Consider the following 21,906-nt stretch of genomic DNA (forward strand, 5'->3'; position numbering starts at 1 on the left):
TCGGTGAGCAGTGCTATGTTTCATGTTTATGTGTTTCCAACCTCGCTTCCTATTAAAAAGACCCTACTCCATATTACAGTACATCCATTCAAAAGTGAACTCAATATGATAGGAAATCTGAGCATTATGATTGATTTCATAACTCTGGAATGAGTATCTATTGGAATGTTTTCAGGCAGGTATTTGATATTGATGTGATTAGACAACTGTTAGATCAAGGCCAATAGATCAGTTACAGGTCAGGATCCCATTCCCACAACTTTTCAAAAGTCCTTATGATGTCTAAAACGACAGGTTATCAATGTAATGATTTGATAATTATTATTGTAATATTGAATGAAGTCAGTCAGCATCAATGAATTATTCTCACCAATCCAGTTATTTTTTGGGTGGGCTGCAGGGGGTAGAGTTGAATCCTGAAGACTTCTCTTGGCTACGCCGTTGCTTGGAGTTATTTATATAGCTTTTCATTTTCCAAGATACGTTTCAGATCGATCCGTTGTTTGTAACTTAGGAACTTTGCAGTCATCAGGTTCGCGCAAATGAACATTTTTGCATCGATAAGTTATCAAGTTCCATGTAGACAACTTGGAATTGTTCGGCGGTTACTTCTAGCGATTGTAGATAGAAAAACAAAATACGAAATTCGTTTTATCAAAATAATATTTGGCTAATTTGAATGCTTTACTACTATATTGAACAATAAGTAGGCGACAAAGGGTAATCCACAAACAACAAGCTATTACTTTTAAAGTATTCAAAATTGATATTTGATGTCTTCAGTAAAGTTATTCGCAAAAGTAAGAGCTACAAATTTGCTGAAGACATCATTTCAATACAATCACTTCCAAGAAAATTTATGAAAATATCTCACTCGTAGGTGGATTAATCAGCAAAAAAATAATACCAAAAGAAAAACCATATTGCATCCATTAAATTCTCCAAAGATGCTATTGACCTGAAATTAGTCGTTTTGGCTTTAAAAATAGATTGCATGTTTTGGTCTTATTTGTGGCTATGGGAAATTTTTTTTTTTTTTTTTTTGTGTTTATTAAAGACACTTTACATCAATTTTATGATGCATTCGTGTCTGAAAAAAAAAAGAAATGAATACAATATTGTACTTACAATTCATGTTTAGATTTTTGTATATAACTGCGTATTTTTGAGAAAATTTAGTATTTTTGTTTCTACATTACCATCATTCCTTAAGGCTGCTCTTAAACTCGTCGTTTCAACACCACATTTTCTTCTTTCATCCTCGTACTTTCTGCATTCGAGCACTATGTGGCGCACATCTGCAGTAACACCACAACTTTCACATATAGGGGGCGAAGATTTTGTTAGAAGAAACTCGTGCGTCAGTCTAGTGTGACCTATACGCAGTCGAGTTAAAACTCGCTGGTCAGCCATATTATTTCGATCTTTCCATCTTTCTACGTCGTTTTTCACTTCCCTCAGCTTCGCATCTCTAAGCGATGCCCATCTATTTTCCCAATGGAGTTTAATCCTCGATTTCATGTTTCTTGTTGCATCTGCTGTCGGAATGGGGATATCCAATGGAGCACTATTTCTTCCTTCAGTAGCAAGCCTATCCGCTTCTTCATTTCCGTGTATACCTGCATGACCGGGGATCCAGCAGAATATGACCGGTTTGTATCGCACAAGGTACTCGATCTCTTGAATCCACGGGTGCTTAGACGATCCAGCTTCAATTGCCAACAAACAGCTGGCCGAGTCTGATAAGATAAGAGACCCATTTGGCGGTATTGGGTTGGCTACTGCTGTCTTTAGCGCGAAAGCCTCCGCAGAGAAGACACTGCATTGCGATGGAAGGCCCACGGACTTCTGCCAGCCTTCACTGAAAACGCTTGCTCCTACCGTGTCACAACTTTTTGATCCATCCGTATAAATTACTTGGTAGTGAGGAAACTGCTCCATCAATAGTTGCTGGACCACGGGACGTACTATGTTTGGGGGATCACCAGCTTTTACTCGTTTTTTTACATTCCACGTTACATGGGGTTTGGGCTCAAACCACTTTCGGCTGGTTAGGTTCAAGCGAACATTGATCTTCGGAAGCCGCATCCCTATTTCCTCCTCAAGTCGCTGTGAGACCCGCTGAACCAGTGGGAGACTTTCATTTTCGTGATTCTTCTCCAGCAGTCGAAAAGCAAGACGTGTGATTGACTGAAGGAAAACTAGTTCGAAAGGTAAAACTCCGACTTCGGCCATGATAGACGCAATCGGACTGGTAACAAATGCTCCTGAGGCGAATCGAACCATGCGATTGTATAGTGGGGCTAGCGCTTGTACTACAGTTTCCCCTCCTCTACTTATAAGCCCCACCCCGTAGATGAGTCGTGATGTAATGATTGCTGAACCGATTTGTAGCAACGAGGTACGTTCGCCTCGGGGTAATCTACCTCCGATAATTTTCAGGATCCGCAGTCTCGATTCGCAGGATTCCTTAACCTGTTTGCAGTGGGCTTTAAAATTCAGTGTACGGTCGAGGACCACACCTAGAATTTTTAATTTCGTTGTCTTCGGGATTGCTTGGCGGTCGATGCAAATGTTTCCAGTTGGCTCACGACGAAGATTAGGGCTACCATAGAAGATAGTGGACTTAGCAGCGGAGATGCAGAATCCAACACTTGTTGCCCATTTGTTCACGGCCTTAACCGCTTTTTGTAGTTTTCGATATAACGGCTGTCCTTTCGCTCCTCGCACTATGAGAAGGATATCGTCGGCATAAACTAGAATTTTCACGTTATTTGATACTACTCGAAAAACTGGTTGGATCGCTACTAGGAACAGCGTAACCGATAGTACTGATCCTTGGGGTACACCATTCTCCAACTCAAACAGACGAGAGATATACCCTCCGGCGTAGACTTGGAAGGTTCGTTTCGACATAAAGCTGTTCAGCATGTTGAACATTCGGCCTCGGATCTGCCATCTCTTCAGTGTTCGCATGATACCATACCTCCATGTCGTATCGTACGCCTTCGATAGGTCGAGTGATGCTATCCAACAATGTTCGTCTTTATTCGGCAGCGTCCTCTCGAGCTCCGCTAGGTATGATTCGGTACCGCAACCAGGTCTAAATGCATGTTGACGTTTATCCAGCCGTCCGTTTAATTCTAGTTCGGTAGAAAGCCGTCGATTTAGCATCCGCTCGAATATTTTCGCCACGCAGCTTATTAACGTGATAGGTCGGAGAGCGGCGGGTCCGGAGTCAACAGAATTCTGCTTCGGGATTGGGATAATCAAACCTGATCGCCAGTTAGCTGGGAACACACCACTGTGCCAGAGTCGATTCAACAATTCCAGGAAAGCGGTTTTCACGGAAAACGGTAAATGTCGAAGCATTGGATATCCCACCGAATCTGTTCCTGTAGATGCGCTGTGACCTCTGTCGAGTGCCCACAAAAGCTCATCCATCGTGAAATCGATATTATATTTCTCCCTAGTATCCGGATCGGTACCGAAACGTTTTCGTTCGGCCTTGGTCTTCGTCTTTTGAAACAATGGTGTATAATTAGAGGTCGCCGATCGATTGCTATAATGTTTACCAAGTTCTTCCAATGCATCTTCAATGTTTTCGGTGCATCCTGTTGCCCGTTCTATACCAGCCGTACTTTGGTGTCGTTTACCTCGAAGGACGTTTACCGTTCGCCACATTTCCGTAGCTGAACTATTTGGGGAAATTCGCGAAACAAAGTCTTCCCATGACTGCTTCTTTGAATTTTTAATTACCTTCTTCGCGTATGAACGGGCTTCCTGGAAACATTTAAGAGCATGTGGTCTCCCTGTCTCGTCTGTCTGCATTCGTTTGAGGGCTCTAAGTGCTTTTCTCCGTCGTTTTACGGCAGTTTCTACTTCCGTGCACCACCACGGTACTGCCTTCGGACCAATCTTGCCACTAGAACGGGGTATACTTGCGGTCGCGGCTGCTATCAATCGATCGGTGAAAGTGTCTACATCTATCACGTCTCCTGGCCGGATGGTTTCAGCAGTCATTCGCTCGTATTTCGTCCAATCAGCACGATTGTATAGCCACCTCTTTCTTTTTTCTGTCGTCTGAGACCACCCGGGAATAGAGAGTACTATTGGGAAGTGGTCGCTGTTGTGTGAATCATTGAGTGTCCTCCAAACAAATTTTGCTGCAATGGACTCTGAGCACATCGTTAGATCAATCGCTGAAGTTTTTCCAGTTCCCGGGTCGATACGAGTAGGTGATCCATTGTTCAAAATAACGAGCTTATTTTGCAACGATTTATCGGCAATGTATCGTCCGAGCCCGTTACATGTGCTCGATCCCCAGGCAAGGTGGTGTGCATTAAAATCACCTAGTAGCAGAACGGGGCTCGGGAGTTTTTCTACGAGTTCGTCTAATGGTAGTTGATTTTGTTGGGAGTTAGGTGGCACATAGATCGATACAATCGTCATAGGCTGTGGAGATTGTATTCGTACAGCGATTGCTTGAACACTGGTCTCGATCTCCAGTCGCTCAAACGACATCCCTTCTCTGATGGCAAGTCCAACACCTTGTTGCCAATGGCATCTGTTGCCGGTTTGGAGTAACAATGTATAATTGCATCCGATGAAATCAACTGATGTCACCCGGCGATCAACTTTCGTTTCTTGTAATGCTATTACGTTCGGTTCGAGGGTAGCGATAAGCTGCTTTAGTTCGTTGAGGTTTCCTCGAAGGCCACGGATGTTCCATTGTAATGCGAAGCACCTATTATTTTCGGTTACAATTGTCGATGAGGATTCATGAGATGCGGATTGCCGTGAGATCGTTGGATCGACCGGATTCCAGGAGGAGTTAGTAAGTGTAAGACACTCTTGACTGATCCCACTCCCTTCCCCCTGGATAGTCATTCCGTGGTTAGGGAGGGGGGAGGTTACTTCACGCTCTCCCTCCCCTCGTCGATTGTGTGTGTAGCTGCTAGTAACCGAGTTGTTTCCGTTTCCGATTCGTTGGTGGCGATGCGTTGTGTAACTGGAGGTTTGTTGGCATGGGTTTTGTGTGGAGCGTACGGAGAGTGTTTTGCGGGTTGTTTCTGTGGTGGATGTGGTGTGGGTGGTAGGTGGGATGTAAGAATCAGAATCGGCCGCAGAGGGGGATTCTCCATCAACAGGTTGGGGTAGGACGTCCTGGATGGATCCTCCCACCTGCTGCGCTCTCACTTGTAAGAGTGGAGGAGGTACTTCACTTTCCCTCACTCCAAACCGATTGTTATTGGTTTTCGGTACAGTAGTCCGGTTAGTATAGCTGGTCATTGGTCGTTCATAGAAGTTGAGATTATCGAACAGGTTAGTTTGATGGTGTTACATCGATCTCTAGAACTTCATCTGTATCAACATCCTCCTGATCAGAATACTCTTGATCATTCGTTGTTGTTTTTTTGGGGGGCGGACTTCGTCTATCTGGAGAGATTTCGGGTTTCTTATTTCCTATCGCACTTTGTCGCTTTGATTTCTTAGAAGGTTCTTCACGTTTCTCCGTTATTGCTGGCGATCTGTTCCTGAGCTGCATTTGTAATCCTGTAACTTGTGTCGTGCTCCGCGTTTCTTTAGTTGGTTGGCTTCTTGTTTGGCTCTGTTCATGTTGAATTCTCGACTTTTGGATATACGTCGCCATTTTCTCTATTTGCTCATCTTTTTTCTTCATCGCAACCAGGAGTTGAGTAATCTGTGCGTCTTTTTCTTGCATCTTTTTCTCCAGTGCTTCCAGTTTCAGTCTGTCGGCGCTTTGCTGGGCTGCGATTGTTGCGTAACTTTCTCTCTCCCCGCCAGCTCGTTTTCTCGCTTCCGGATAGGTTAAGTTATGATCCACCTTGAGACGGATTACATCCATTTCCTTTTTGTAGATGGGACACTGTCGGCTGTTTGGCCTATGATTGCCGTCGCAGTTTATACAATGGGCTGTTGCTCCACATTCTTCGGCTTCATGTTCACCAGAGCAGTTGAAGCACCGCTGTGGTCCAGGGCAACGTAGACGAGGGTGACCGAATTTAAAACATCCGTAGCACAGTAGCGGATTTGGGTAATAAGGGCGCGTGGTTGTACGTAGAAGACCGATTTTAACGTGGCTAGGGTAGGTGCATTTGTTAAACGTTAGGATTAAGGCTGATGTGTTGACTCGGCTTCCATTTTCCATTCGAGTAATTCGTTTGACGAGGGTCACGCCTTGCTCAGCCAGCTCTAACAAGATGTCTTTTTCCTCCATGTGGATTAAATCGAAGCAGGAGATGACGCAACGACTGACGTTAAGGTTGGGATGTGACTGAACAGTAACTTCTGTGCCATCGATAAGGGATGACATACGCAGTAGTTTATCGACCTGCGCGGGATTACGTACTCTTAGTGTATACCGTGTGCCCTGCGCCTCTGTAACTGCACCTTCAATTTGTCCTCCGACGACATGTTCAACGGATTTGCCAATGACGAATGGATTTTTGGGAAGTGGTGCATCATTTTTCCCTACAAGTTGCAGGAAAGTTAGTTCTCCGAAGTTATTTGTTGGATCCATATAACGTGGTAATCTCCTACCTACGTACCCTCCAGGGTCACCACTGCTAGCAGCGGCCATCGTCACCGGAGAGAACCACCACCACTACCACTCAACCACTTCGTTGGAAACTAATAATGAAGTGGCACCGGTCACCCGGTACCTACCCCAAACAGATAGTGAAATAAAATTTCCTACCTTGTTCCTTCAACGACACCTGCTGCAAATGAAAACCACCGACAGATTCTGCTAACACAATAAATCACCACTATCTTCTTATCCGGCACGGTTGGTAGGATACTTTTGCCCTGCGGGACGGATTTATCACTTCTTCGTACACTCGCACTGTTCAACGATTGGGTGCCAACACTTCAAAGATGCTTTCAAAATCTTTTAACGCACGCGGGCGTTTTGACACGGTATCACTTTGGCCCACAGTGGTAGTCTAACAACGCTAGCCTGCAGCTGCGCTACCGAACGAAGCACTCTGGCTGGGAGCGATGGCGCGCGATTGTTTACTATCACACCTTTGGTTTTTCACTGTTTTTATGCACTTTTTGGTCGATTTCCACTAATCTTCCACGAGTGATAACTTCTACGTCACTTGCTGGTACCGTTTAAATACTTACACGGTAGATCACCCGCGTAGAAACGCGAATAAAGACTAAAATATATGAGGTCGTGAGACACTGTTCCGTACAGGCGCAGTGGGCTGAACTCGAATGCTATGGGAAATGATAAAAATCTTTCGTCCGCATTTAATGTTAAATATCTCATTTGATAATAGTCCAATTTCAACGATCTATAGCTCGTTCGAAAGGTATTAATATAGGCTGTCTAAAGATATATAAAGTGTTTATCTATGTCGCTAATTTTGGCAGATAATTTTAAAAAAAAAAAAAAGTGCAAAAAACACCATTTTTACATTTTCAAACATTCATATCTTGGAAACCAAACATCAGAATCAAAAACAAATTGCTATCGTTCTGTCTGGGTGATAGGCCTTTCATTTAAAATTGATTGGGATAAGATCGGTTCAGCCATTGATGAGAAACACGAATGAAAGTTTGTCCGTTGCATACACACACACAGATACACACACAGACATTGTCCCAAATCGTCGAGCTGAGTCGATTGGTATATAAGACTCGACCCTCCGGGCCTCGGAAAAAATATTGAAAGTTAGAGCGAATTCTATACATTTCTTTTATAAGAAATGTAAAAAAAAGTGTCTACTTTTGAAAGTAGTCATACATATTCTGATTGTATTTAGATTTAATAGCTTGAGAAATATTCACTAAACCACCTTCATCAGTGTTCAACTTAACATAAGCTTTCGTAACCAATATTCCACGCATTGTAGAAACGTCCAACCTGTTTCGGGCTTTAGTTTTGTTAATATTGTAATCCGAAAACAGTGTTTCAACTTCCGCTGATGAGTGTGGTAAAATCAACAAGCTTGGTATAAATTGCCTGAGTTGGGGAAATGCCATCTCACCACCACATCTTCTAGTTGATATATTTTTTCCCCAAAATTTAATACCTTCACTCTTATCATCTTTCGAGTATTTCAATGTTGCGAAGTTCTCTGAATTCTTCGTCAAGCTGTAGAAATTTTTCTCGTGGGGCGATATGTGCGAAAAATTTTCCATGAGAGGCAAAATTGAACGATGCCTTCTGTTAATTATATTTTCAGGGTCCAAAATACTCAGGTTCTTCATGATTGGGTCGTCAAAATTTATTCTTTTCTTAACCTGATGCGAGAGAGTTATGTAGAACCGCATTGCGTTGAGCTTGAAATCGTTCAGCTGATGTAGGGAAATGGTGTTGGTTTTCAGGTACTCTTTGATGAGCATTTCAGCAGTTGTCCCAACATATATGCTATCCAATCTCTCGTAGTTTTTCGGTTCGAATTCGATCTCACTTAAATCTGTTAGTGAATGCATGTATTCGCTTTTAAAGATGTTGTCCAAAACTGTTCGGAATAGTCTTGAAATGCTCAAATTGAGAATCTGTATTTCCGGCTTCTGGCTCTGAAAGAGCTTATTCATTTGGTTCACTAAATTGAGAATATATGATAAGAAATCCAAATAGAGTTTTGTTGCAGAATTATTCAAGCATGCGTGTATGCTCATAACTTTGGCCTTTTCTACGTGATCTACATTCGTTAGGAAACCGAAGTATATCCTAAGCGCCTCAAATCTACCTAGAACTCTTTAAACCACGCTTTGCAACGACAACCATCTTGTAGCACAAGGATGTAACATTTTCAATGGTTTCAAATCAAGGAGCTCTTGAATTTCATCAAATTTGCTTGTTTGCAAGGGACTACAACTCAGGTAACTATAATATATATATATATATATATATATATATATATATATATATATATATATATATATATATATATATATATATATATATATATATATATATATATATATATATATATATATATATATATATATATATATATATATATATATATATATATATATATATATATATATATATATATATATATATATATATATATATATATATATATATATATATATATATATATATATATATATATCACGACACATCTGCTCTATGCAGTCCGGATGCTTACAATAATATGACGAACATAGAGCGAAACTGTGGCAAACACACTTCACCACGAAAAGTGACGCACAATCCTTTTTCAAATAAGCTCCCAATGACTTTTCGGCTGCTGTCATATTGTTAGCGCCATCTGCCGCATATCCAATCATTTTATCTCGATATGGAATATCATCTCTTTCGAACAAAGATGTAATGTCGCGGAATCCGTTTCTACAACTTGAATCAAATCATAGAAACAATCTTTAATAATCAGTATGTCCTCGTTCCAGAAATAGGTTCGAGTGACTAGAGCTAGCGCCTTCTTATTGGATAAGTTAGTTTATTCGTCAGCTATTAAACTAAACGGATAGTTTTGCAGACGCGAGGCTAGCTCATCATTCTGACCCTCCCCTAAAACATTTTTTATCATACATGTGGCTTTCGTTCAACCTAGGTTGATTCCTTTAGCAATATCGGAATCAGTTCAGCATTACGCACTTTCTCACCCAAACCGGTGTTGGTGAACTTCTCGATCGTTGACGTCTGTTGCAAGGAACTTTCTCTTGTGCTTTTCAGTCGCCGCATGTTTCCTTCAGACCACCTAAATATTTTATATCTTTATTACACACTTTACAAAACCAAGCATGCTTGTCTAAGCTCTGAGAAAGCCCCACGAGTACTTGCACACCTAATCTTTTGAAAAAACTTTGAATTGCTCTCTTTTTTTTATTTCTGGAGTATCATCGACATCCTACAAACAATAACAATAATTAAATTGCAAATTTTGGTCTTATTTAGTTTTATTAAAAAAAACTGGAGTTTTATAAAAATTGGAGAGTTTAGTTTTATAAGTTTTATAAAAAAAATGGATTATGACTTGTAAGCATAATGTATATTCCTACTTGTAGCCAAATGTTTGTCAATGCACTTTATTCGGCAATGGAGGTCAACAGTCAATCCCGTATTCCTATTGTAAATAAGAGTTTATCTAAATTTTATTTTATTTAAATTCCTAAAATGGGGCCTTGTAGGAAAAAAGATCGTATATTTGAAAAATAATTGAAACTCAATGAACGCCATTTATTATTTAGATTGCAAATCGATTTGATCAACTATTTGCATTAGTCAAAAAGTTGCATCAACCCTTTCGGCATTGTAAATAAGGATACCCAGTGTTAACCCTTTCATGCCCAACTTTTTTCTAGTGCAGGTAGGGTTTCAAACCTATTTTTCCTTTGAAACGGTGGGGTCAAGAAACTCGAAAAACCTTTTTTCATAAAGGTAGGTGCTTTCCTTGCAGTGCTAGAAGGTGCTCAATTTTTACCTTCTAATGCTCAGTACAATTCTCCTAGAATATTTACAATAGTCCAACTGCGTGGAAAACGTAGCCAAAAATAGTCTAAATTGATAAGTTTTATCAGTTTTCACTAATATTGCAACATAACAAAGTTATATGAAAAATTCATTTTCCGTCGTCAACGTAAACGGTCCCTGGCAGCACTGCTCCATCGGAGTTCAATCAGATTAATTGCAATAACTTCAGTTCTAGAGCTGATCCTTGTAACCGTTAATACTCAAATGTAAGCCAACATGTAACATTTATTAGCCTTACTTGTTTTTGTGAGCAAATCTTGCCTTAATCAAAAGTTATAGCTGTTTAAAAACGTTGTTGTCCACAAACAACATGGGCATGAATGGGTTAAGTTAGATGATACAGATTTTTAGTCAGTACCATGATGGAAAGTTGGTGCTTTTAGGCTCCATATCAAAATTAAGCTTACCGGGTCTTCCTAATCTCCTGCTAAATCTTCCGCTTTATCATCATATGATGTTCGATCGTTTAAGGAATGATTTCGAATAGTGTTACTGGGCGCAACTTCTTCCTGTTGTCGAATTTCTTCAACGATGCTGCTAGCCGAAACGGCATCATCATCCTTTGGGTTTAAATTTATTATAAAGGGCATCGATATTAAAACAAAACATAAACTCACCGAAGTTTCAGCATTTGCCAATAATGGACTTTCCTCCATAGTCACATTACTTACAGGCATTACCTTAGAAATCTCGATTTTGGTTCCACAACTGCCATTAAAGGGCGAACACGAAATTATTGCGACACCGAAAATGTCATGCCAATTTTCTTATAATGTTTAAAATCAAACTAAAATTTTAGGGTAGTTTTATACATATATTTACTGCAAAAATCAAAAGAAAAGTTAATCGATGGAGCCTTGAGTGTAAAATTGAACGCATTTTCGCTTGATGCCCTCCATCAAAGTCTTTACAATGTCATCCGGTACCAGTTTCTCAGTTTTTTTCATTTTCTTAACATGTCCTTCTCGTCTTTGACTGTCTTCTTGCTGTTCCGAAGTTCCCGCTTCATCATTGCCCAGTATAAGAACGGCAAAAGGCGCTTCTCGAGGCACTCAGATTTGTAGATCTCGCCATTTACTGTGCCCTTTGTCACGAAAGGCTCACTCCTCAGTTCGCAAGAGCAGATGGCCTGCCAAATGAGATATTTGGAGGCGAACTTCGACATTTTCTTCTTCTTAAATTTGTCATCCACATAGAACTTGCTCTTGCCGGTGAAAAACTCCAACCCCGGAATTGGCTTAAAATCGGCTTTTATATACGTTTCGTCGTCCATCACACAGCAGCCATATTTTGTCAGCATCTTCTCGTAGAGCTTCCGTGCCCGAGTTTTAGCCGTCGATTTTTGCCGCTCATCGCGGTTTGGGAAGCTCTGTACCTTGTATGTATGTAGTCCAGCTCTCTTCTTTGCATTCTGGACGTAGCTCTGCGACATGCCGATCTTTTTAGCCAAATCACGGCTTGAGACATTGGGATTTGCTTTAATCATCCGCTTCACCTTTCCCTCCGTCTTTTTGTTCTCCGGTCCCGGTTTTCTTCCAGCTCCTTTGCCGTGGTCCAACGCCAACCGCTCCTGGAACCGCTTCAACACTCTGGAAACGGTTGAATGGTGTTTGTTCAACATTATTCCCAACTGCCGGTGCGACATGTCAGCAGGAAATTCCAGGTGTTTGGAAAGAATTTGTTCTCTCGACTCGCGTTGGTTCACCTCCATTTTCGTTGAATCGAAAAACACGACTTCGAGTTTGACAGCATGTAAACAATACACATCAATGAGAAAGTGTGCAAAATTTGGTTGATTTTTACCCGATGGTAAAAAAGTTATGCCCTGTTGAATGTGTCGCAATAATTTCGTGTTCGCCCTTTAGTAGTAGAGCGATTTTCACGATTGCTGATTTCTATAAAATATCCATTTAAATTTACGTTTATCTCGCATCAACACTGGAGTACGTACCTTAAACAGAAAAATAGCTTCGAATATCTGTGTTTCTTTTTGACATTGTCGAAATTATAATGGCTAATAAAAAAAACTTTCTTGCACTTTAATTTTCATTCAATTTTATTTGGTCAATGTATAATGCAACGGACGCTGTGCGTGAATGAAAGGCTATTTCAATTTCATATCTAAAGGATAGATGAATGGAAACCATTGGAGCGAAAGAGAATGAATGCGTTTCTCTCAATGACTTCATACCGAACTTCCCACAATATTTTCGCAGTAAATCGTAAGTTACGGCACGTAGCCTAGAACAATGTTTCAATAGCCTAGCGCACACAAGCGTCTCTTTCAACTCGCCTAATCGCCTTATGAGTTACAGGTTTTCATAGTACGGTACAGTGATATAAGCGCCCTGGGAATCAGTTTAGCTAAATTAATAACCCACATATAATTAAAAAACTTCTGATATTGTTTTTTTTAATTATCTGGATAAATCTGGATGATACTCGGAAATCTGGAGCAGACATCCAATAATCTGTATGTCCGGATATGCAAAAATCTGGATAAATCCAGATAAATTTGGAAGCTTGGCATCCCTGTTTAGGAACATTTCGACGCAGAATATTGTATATGCTAGAACGTAGAACGCCACAACGGCATAATCCAAATAATGTCCATCCAGTATACCACGTCATTTGAAATTGCAGCGAGCAAAGTCGAAGTTGTTAGTTTTAAATGAGAGTTACTATCGCCGTTACGCGAATCAAATTTAAAATCAAAAGGTTTGAGTATAAATATCGGAGGCTTAATCAGTTGGAACACATCCGTTTCATTGACGAAAACGAAATCGAGGATGGGTCCATTCACGATACAAGGAGAGCAAATTTGATAAAAATCACCAACGACCAACGTTTCTATGATGGCCGTCTCTTATTCAGATTTTGCATTTTAAGGAAGGTAGCACTTATAATCGTCTTTAAAAATTTATCACCTGCAACAGGTACATTACCTGAAATGTTAGATTTGCCAAGAATATTTTGGACCGCAGAGGAGTGAACGTTATACAAATCAGGGTCGCTATTCGGTCTCTGATAGCAGCAGCAAAAGTTCAATGATCGCCCAGGCACGACAACCTGTTCCTGCATTCACATCCAGGCATATTTAGCACAGTCTCGGTTTGATTTTTCTTTATCGCGATGAGAACACCACCGTCGCGACGTAGACGACTCGTACAATAGTGAGCTCAGTGTTTAATATGTCATCACGTACACAAGTTCCGGTAAGAACAATAATGACATAGTTATAAGAAGGGCTGCGGATTTGTTCTCATTCCACGAACGTTCTGATACTAGACGGACAGGAAGTTTTGTTAGCTCTAATTGACGGGATTGATGGATTGGTGAGAAGCAGAGCTTATTTGAATGCTAACGGCGTCTCCACCGTGATTAGGGGTGGAAACAAAATGCGCGAGAGTCTCCAAAAATTCGCGGAACCGAATACTTATTGGCCATGTATCTGCTGACATAGCTTTTGCCTTGAGACTATCTGGCATGGTCACCGTGAACGACACAAAGTTGCACAACCGAATGCATTTCGTGTGTCTGAGGATTGAGTCAATCAGCCCCGTGAAAACTGTTTGTTGCCTGAAGCTGCCACCAAATGCCAGTAGCGCTAGCTACGTTTCAAATGTTTAAGGTCTATTCACATGAACTGTACACCACTGTTTGAAAGTGGGAATCAAAATAAGTCAATAATAACAATATATGAAAAAGCACGATTTTTCTTGCATTGCTTATTCTCCATGAAATCCGAACGCTTTTATCAACTAAGTTCCAGTTAAGCACATCAAAATGAAGTTTGTTTGCGTTCGACAAGCTTAAGGTCGTGTTAACAATATTGGCTCGTAGCAATGTGAACGTTGCTTAAAGCGCGTTCGCTGTCATTTTTGGCAACTATCCGAGCCAGGAAGCCAGCTTATGTTGGCTTCACTCATTTTTCAAAGAAACGTCAAAATATTCACCCTCTTGGAGTCAATTCAATAGTTTGTTTAGTTTTTGTCAATATAGTTATGACTCTCAGAATCAGATGGCGCTCTCTCCAAAAATCGTGCGTCGAGAGATACACTACTCAATGATTGATTGATATTGTGAGGGGCATAAGCAGCATTGGAGCATCGTGCGGACCTGCGGGAGAATAAATAGAAATTGTGTACATGGAAGTTCATTCAACTCGTCGCAATGGAAATACCGCAAGCGAAATCCGCGACCTATTTGAAACATTCTTCCACGACATCTATACTATTTTGTTTGAACAATCGCTATTATTTGGCTTTTCTTTCTGTGTTTTCTATGGACATCAGTGACATGACGTAGTGGAGGACATTTTCAATGCTCGGAAGCAGTGGATTCTCAACCTGAGGTCTGCGGACCCCTAGGGGCCGTGAAGTCGTTTCTGGGGGTCCACGAAGAAAAATATATTTTTCGATTGAATTGTTGTTTGTATATCGAAGTTTTTTGAATCAATTATTAACGAAAACTATTTTCCAGAACTATTTTGCACTAACAATAGTATTGCTCGATACTTCAGTGTATCACTGACAAAATATTAAAAGCTCGTGGAATTAAAATACACACTTTATATTCTCAGTGGTTTATTTGTTTGCATTTTGGTCCATATAATATGGATTTTTCCCTCACACAGTTAAAGTCATGAAAAGGCACGAGCTAAAGTTGTTGAATAGCTCTCTCTTTGAGAATGGCCACCATTTCTCACTCTCCCGCTCTCACAATAACATTTTCCTTGTATCTTTTATTCTTATCCTGCACACAAAACAACTTCTAACTTCACAGAAAAGCCGCCTGCTGCGCAGCATAGCTACATTAAGGGCAAAAGTCTGGAACAAAACATAATGAAAACATAAAGAGTAACCTGTTTTACAGTCTCATACCGAACACACGTTACCGTGTAGTGCACTACCATCTCATATTTTCCGTACCCGTAGGCTTGATGCCGCTCTGATTCCGATGAAACATATCCTTTAAGAGCAGACAAACAGAGACCAACCAATCAAGTCTGGCAGACGATGAGCTTGCAGGCAAAACATAGGCGTCCCAATCATCGCAACTAATGTTACGGGAAAAAGGATTCCGACCCGACGGCGCACTGAATCCTAACAGCGAAGATGGGTAAAAAGAGGAGCGCAAAGAAAACCCAATTGTTTACCGGTTTGGTGACTTCACACCTCGCCTCGGTGGCTCCATGTCCGACAGCCCTCTATTCGGCTTGAGGACTCTTCGTTTTTTGAGGTTTTCGGTTTCATAATATGTCAGCCACGAAGCCTAGGTGCTCTTGCAGGTTGCCTCCTCGGCGCAATTAGTGCATATGGCAAAGTAGTGTACCAGGTAGGTAGTGGGATCAAATCCCGCTTAGAGAACTTTTTTTCATATCATTTTTTTTCTTAGAGTGTGTAGAGTATGTGACAATTATAATTATAAACTAATTCGAACGGGATATCTCTGATGGGGAAAATTACATATATTAAATAAACTAAGATTTTTTTTTGCAATTGAGAAAACTCAGCTCGACTTCAAAAAAGTATGGAAAATGAAACGTGTTAGACTGAAAGATGAAAATGTCAGCTATTTTCCATTGTCTCGACAGGATTGCGGAAATTTTATACCAAAGGGAAAAAGCTGGCTGGAGTATGAAGGATTAATTTCAAACGTGACTTTAAGTAGGTAGTTCCCTCGTGTGCTCTCAGACATTGCGTGTTTATTGCAGGGGTTGATTTGATGATGTTTGCGATCGTCCTCACATTACGCTACGGAGACGAGTGTAGGATGCATTCTTTCAAACATAATGAGGGGTTCAATTTCGTTTGGTCCTTGCGGTTCTCAAAGTGTGTCGCACGTTAAGGATGTACCATGTAGGTAAGGAGAAAAGAAAATTTGACTGGTAAATAATAAACCCTTTCGAAATTACAGAAGTGTGAAATGGTTAATCAACATACCAATCCCAAGCCTATTCAAATTAGCTAAGTTAACTGTTTTAAAAAGATTTTTTGAAATATCACTTACAGTAATGTATTTGAATATTCACAGATTAACACAACAGAAATGACGCATTTGCTTTTGAACGAGAACGATTATACATAGATCGAAATAATATATCATGCCGGATTGGCGTAAAACAATGGCATTTGAAAACAATCGAATGCAAAAAGCTCATCAATGTGTTCAAACTATTTATAACGTCCATATTGACATTTTCTTCATTTTCCCACTAATCTCACGCATATGCGAAACTGACATCATCATCTATAAGCACGAGTGGTCGGCGGTCACGTTGCGTTGTTTTTACACATGTCCTGTTTTGAGTTAAATAACACTTCCGTTTTCACTCTAATTTCATTCACTTAAAATCACAAAACTGGACAGTAAACAACGAACGAAATTCAAAACTTTTTTATCCCCAACGAAAGTGATTCATATTTTAACAATCTTTGGTTGGCTCGCAATGCAAACCAGTTAGATTATATTTTATAGCATCCGATTAGTTTCTATTCCAATCTCAATAGAAATTAATCCCAGCTGTGCTCTAGCATCGCTCATTCAGCACATTTTCATGCTGCCAGATTATTCGTATTCAAATCTAGATCGGAATATCTCAAATCTGGGCCCCGTTAGGCATAGGCGTGTGAAACCTTTTCTAAAAGAGGGTGGGGTGTAAACAACTCAAATACTTTCAGTTTTATCCAGCCTTCATTTCAGTTAGATTTTTGGTCGAAGTTTCGATACCAAAACATTTATTTTACTTATATTTTTCTATTTTATTTTTCGTTGACCTCTCACACTCACAGATTTTTTACATGGGATAATCAAAACAACCATGGTTAGGTTTGAACCCAGACGCACTAGGGTGATGTACGGTCACGCTAACCACACAATCACTGGCGCCGTCAAATATTTTACTTAGTTATTGAAATCCACGTTATTTATTTATTTACTAAATCCAGAAACTGGTTCGACAAAAAAGGTAATCAAAGTATTTTCCGCAGATCTTATTTGTTTGCATTTTAATGAGTCATGAAATTAATTTAATATGTGGCATTTCATGTCAGATTGTGATTTTTAGATTGTAGTTTATAAAATTGACAATTTTATTGGTAACTCGTAAACTATTTTTTTGTTATGTTACTATGTTTTAATTGCCGCAAGGTTCTACTGTATCGATTTTGTTGGCTATTTTCGGCAAATTTGAGACTAAGAGAAACGAAAGCAATGAAAATTGAAAGACGGATAGGTATTCTAGAGCGAATCAGTTATAAACTTAGAACGGAAAACTAGAACTAGGCAGGCTCATATGGGCATGATCGAAAGGAAAATGTGAAGAATTCTTTGCCTTATGCAGAGTAGGAGTTGGGCGTTGCACCCAAGTCTACCGCATGGTCTATGGTAGAACATAACTCATCATCATGTTTTACCGCCGACGCCGGCAAACTTAGTTTCATATGAAAGGTATAACACTCCCATATTTATTTATTTATTAACAGATTAAGGCCGAAGTGGCCTGTGCCGTATACAAAAGATTCCTCCATTCCACTCGGTCCATGGCCGCGCGTCGCCAGCCACGCAGTCTGCGAAGGGTCCGCAAATCGTCTTCCACCTGGTCGATCCATCGTGCTCGCTGCGCGCCACGTCTTCTTGTACCGGTCGGATTGCAATCGAGAACCGTTTTCACCGGGCTATTGTCCGACATTCTGGCTACGTGCCCGGCCCACCGTAGTCGTCCGATTTTCGCGGTATGACAGATGGGCGGCTCCCCCAACAGCTGATGCAGCTCATGGTTCGTTCGCCGTCTCCATGTGCCGTCTTCCATCTGCACTCCACCGTAGATGGTACGCAGCACTTTCCGTTCGAAGACACCAAGTGCGCGTTGGTCCTCCACGAGCATGGTCCAGGTCTCGTGCCCGTAGAGAACTACCGGTCTAATCAGCGTCTTGTAGATGGTCAACTTCGTACGACGGCGAATTCTGTTCGACCGAAGTGTCTTGCGGAGGCCAAAGTAAGCACGATTTCCTGCCACGATGCGTCTACGAATCTCTCTGCTGGTATCATTGTCGGCAGTCACCAGTGAGCCTAAGTACACGAACTCTTCAACCACCTCGATTTCGTCGCCACCGATGCAAACTCGAAGCGGGCGGTTCTCATTCTCTTCTCGTGAACCTCTTCCTATCATGTACTTTGTTTTCGACGTGTTGATGGCAAGTCCGACGCGCTTGGCTTCTCTTTTCAGTCTGATGTAGGCTTCCTCCATCTTCTCAAAGTTTCGTGCAATAATATCAACGTCATCGGCGAAGCCAAGTAGCTGAACGGACTTTATGAAAATCGTACCACTCGTGTCGATCCCTGCTCTTCTTATTACACCTTCCAGCGCGATGTTGAATAACAGACACGAGAGACCATCATCTTGCCGTAACCCTCTGCGTGATTCGAAGGGACTCGAGAGCGTCCCTGAGACACGTACTACGCACATCACCCGATCCATCGTCGCCTTCACTAATCGCGTCAGTTTGTCCGGGAATCCGTACTCGTGCATAATCTGCCATAGCTGATCTCGATCGATAGTGTCGTATGCGGCTTTGAAGTCGATGAACAAATGATGTGTGGACACATTGTACTCGCGGCATTTCTGCAGTACTTGACGAAGAGCGAACACCTGGTCCGTGGTAGATCGTTCGCTCATGAAACCCGCCTGGTACTGCCCCACGAACTCTCTTGCAATTGGTGATAGTCGACGGCATAGTATTTGGGAGAGTACCTTGTAGGCGGCGTTCAGCAGGGTGATTGCTCGGTAATTACAGCAATCCAGCTTGTCGCCCTTTTTGTAGATAGGACACACGACACCTTCCATCCACTCCTCCGGTAAAATCTCCTCCTCCCAAATCTTGGTAATCACCCAGTGCAGCGCTTTAGCCAGTGGCTCGCCACCGTGTTTTAGTAGCTCGCTTGGTATTTGGTCAACCCCAGCGGCTTTATTATTTTTGAGCCGGCTAATCTCCTCCTGGATTTCTTGGAGATCCGGAGCCGGTAGTGTAATGTCTTCCGCGCGTGCTCCCAGGTGCGTTACCGTGCCATCCTCGTCGTCTGCTGCATCGCCGTTCAGGTGTTCTTCGTAGTGCTGCCGCCACCTCTGGATCACCTCACACTGGTCCGTGAGAAGATTCCCGTTTGTATCTCTGCACATGTCGGCCTGTGGTACGTGGCCCCTGCGCGAGCGGTTCAACTTCTCGTAGAATTTCCGTGTGTCTTTAGCGCGGTACAGCTGCTCCATCGCTTCGCGATCTCGGTCTTCCTGCTGGCGCTTTTTGGTCCGGAAAACCGAGTTCTGCCTGTTCCGTGCCTGTTTATATCGCGCCTCGTTCGCCCTCGTGCGGTGTTGCAGCATTCTCGCCCATGCTGCATTCTTCTCTTCGACTAACTGCTCGCATTCGCCGTCGTACCAGTCGCTTCTTCGGTCCGGGCCCACCGTACCTAGTGCAGTGGCTGCGGTGCTACCTATGGCGGATCGGATATCTCTCCAGCCATCTTCAAGGGCAACTGCGCCTAGCTGCTCTTCCCATAAGCTGCTATTGAATTTTTAGTTGATCCGACTTCCGGTTCCGGAGTTACGGGTTGAAGAGTGCGGTCACACAGCAAATTCCCATATAAATTGGTACCACCATGATGTTCAAATGATGTAAAACATATTAAAATTGATGTAACATTACTCTAGTTTGCGGGTCTGGATCACTAATGATCAATCAAAGCAGCTTTGACCACATTGGCCACCTATGACAGTTCATGACGCCCCCGGGGAACCCGCCAAGTTCCTAAGCTAATATCACACCCATTCCCCAACGAATTCTATACCGATTTTTACAAACTTGATTTCAAATGAAAGATACAGTAATACCATTGACTGCTGCTGAATTTCATTCTGTTCTGACTCTTGCTTCCGGAGTTACAGGGGTGTTAGTAAGGATACACTGGAATTTCCCATATAAATCAGTACAATCGTAATACCTCAGAGGCTAAAAACTATTGAAATGGTCACCAAATTACTTCTAATCGCAGATCTAGATTACTGATTGCCAATCAAACATTCTTTGAATATATTGTCCACTATCGACGATTCCAGAAGTCCGGAATTCCGGGCATATTACACAAATAAAGTCACATCGGTTCTTCGGTGATGACTGAACCGATTTTCTCAAACCAAGTCTCAAATGGAAGGCAAAATATGCAGCTGAGTATTGCATCAGAGCCCCACCGCCCCCCCCCCCCGCCTTGCCCTTACATCTCCCTCCTTCATCACTACCGTCCCCTTGGACCACCCTCACGCCCGCATTTCCTTCATCCACCCCTTATACCAAAATAAGATGAAGGATTTCTGACGCATCCTCCACTCCCACTCTACTAACCCCCCATTCCCTCCACTTTTATACCCATTCCACCAACATTTCAAAATATAATCACATGAAGATAACATTGAACTCATGCTGATTAAGCTAATTAAATACTATTCTTTTGCCTTTCTCATATAGAAAGGTTACGCAATTGCTCCAAAAACCGACTTTCTAACCGAGGCCCGGAGGGCCGAGTCTCATATAACATTCGACTCAGTTCGCCGAGATCGCAAAATATCTGTGTGTATGTATGTGTGTATGTGTGTATGTATGTATGTATGTATGTATGTATGTATGTATGTATGTATGTACGTATGTATGTATGTATGTATGTATGTATGTATGTATGTATGTATGTATGTGTGTATGTGCGGATTTGTTAACAAAATGTCCACATCGGTTTTTTGGAGATGGCTGAACCGATTTTTACAAACTAAGATTCAAATGAAAGGTACACTATTCCCATAGGTTGCTATTGAATTTGATTTTCAACCGATATCTTGTCCCGGATTACGAGTTGAAGAGTATGGTTACAAAACAAAATTTGTTGATTTATCCACATCGGTTTCTCGGAATTTTCTGAACCGATTTTGACAAACTTGATTTTAAATGGAAGGTCCATCAGCTGCTGTTGAATTTTGTGTGGATCCGAGTTCTGGTTCCTGAATTACAGGGTGATACGTACAATCACGCAGTAAATCTCGATTCTAACGAATTCTGCGATGAATGTAAAAAGGTGAAATTTTTGCCTTTCTCAATAGAAAGGTATTGCAATTGCTCTGAAAACCGACATTTTAACGGAGGCCCGGAGGGCCGAGTGACATATACCATTCGATTCAGTTCGTTGAGTTCGGCAAATGTCTGTGTGTGTATGTATGTATGTGTGTGTATGTGCGTATGTGTGTGTATGTTACCAAAAATGTCACTCATTTTTCTCAGAGATGGCTGAACCGATTTTGACCAACTTAGTCTCAAATGAAAGGTGCAACGTTCCCATAGGCTGCTATTGAATTTCTAATGGATCCGACTTCCGGTTCCGGA

The sequence above is a fragment of the Topomyia yanbarensis genome, chromosome 1 (assembly GCF_030247195.1).
Source record: "Topomyia yanbarensis strain Yona2022 chromosome 1, ASM3024719v1, whole genome shotgun sequence".
Lineage (NCBI taxonomy): Eukaryota > Metazoa > Arthropoda > Insecta > Diptera > Culicidae > Topomyia > Topomyia yanbarensis.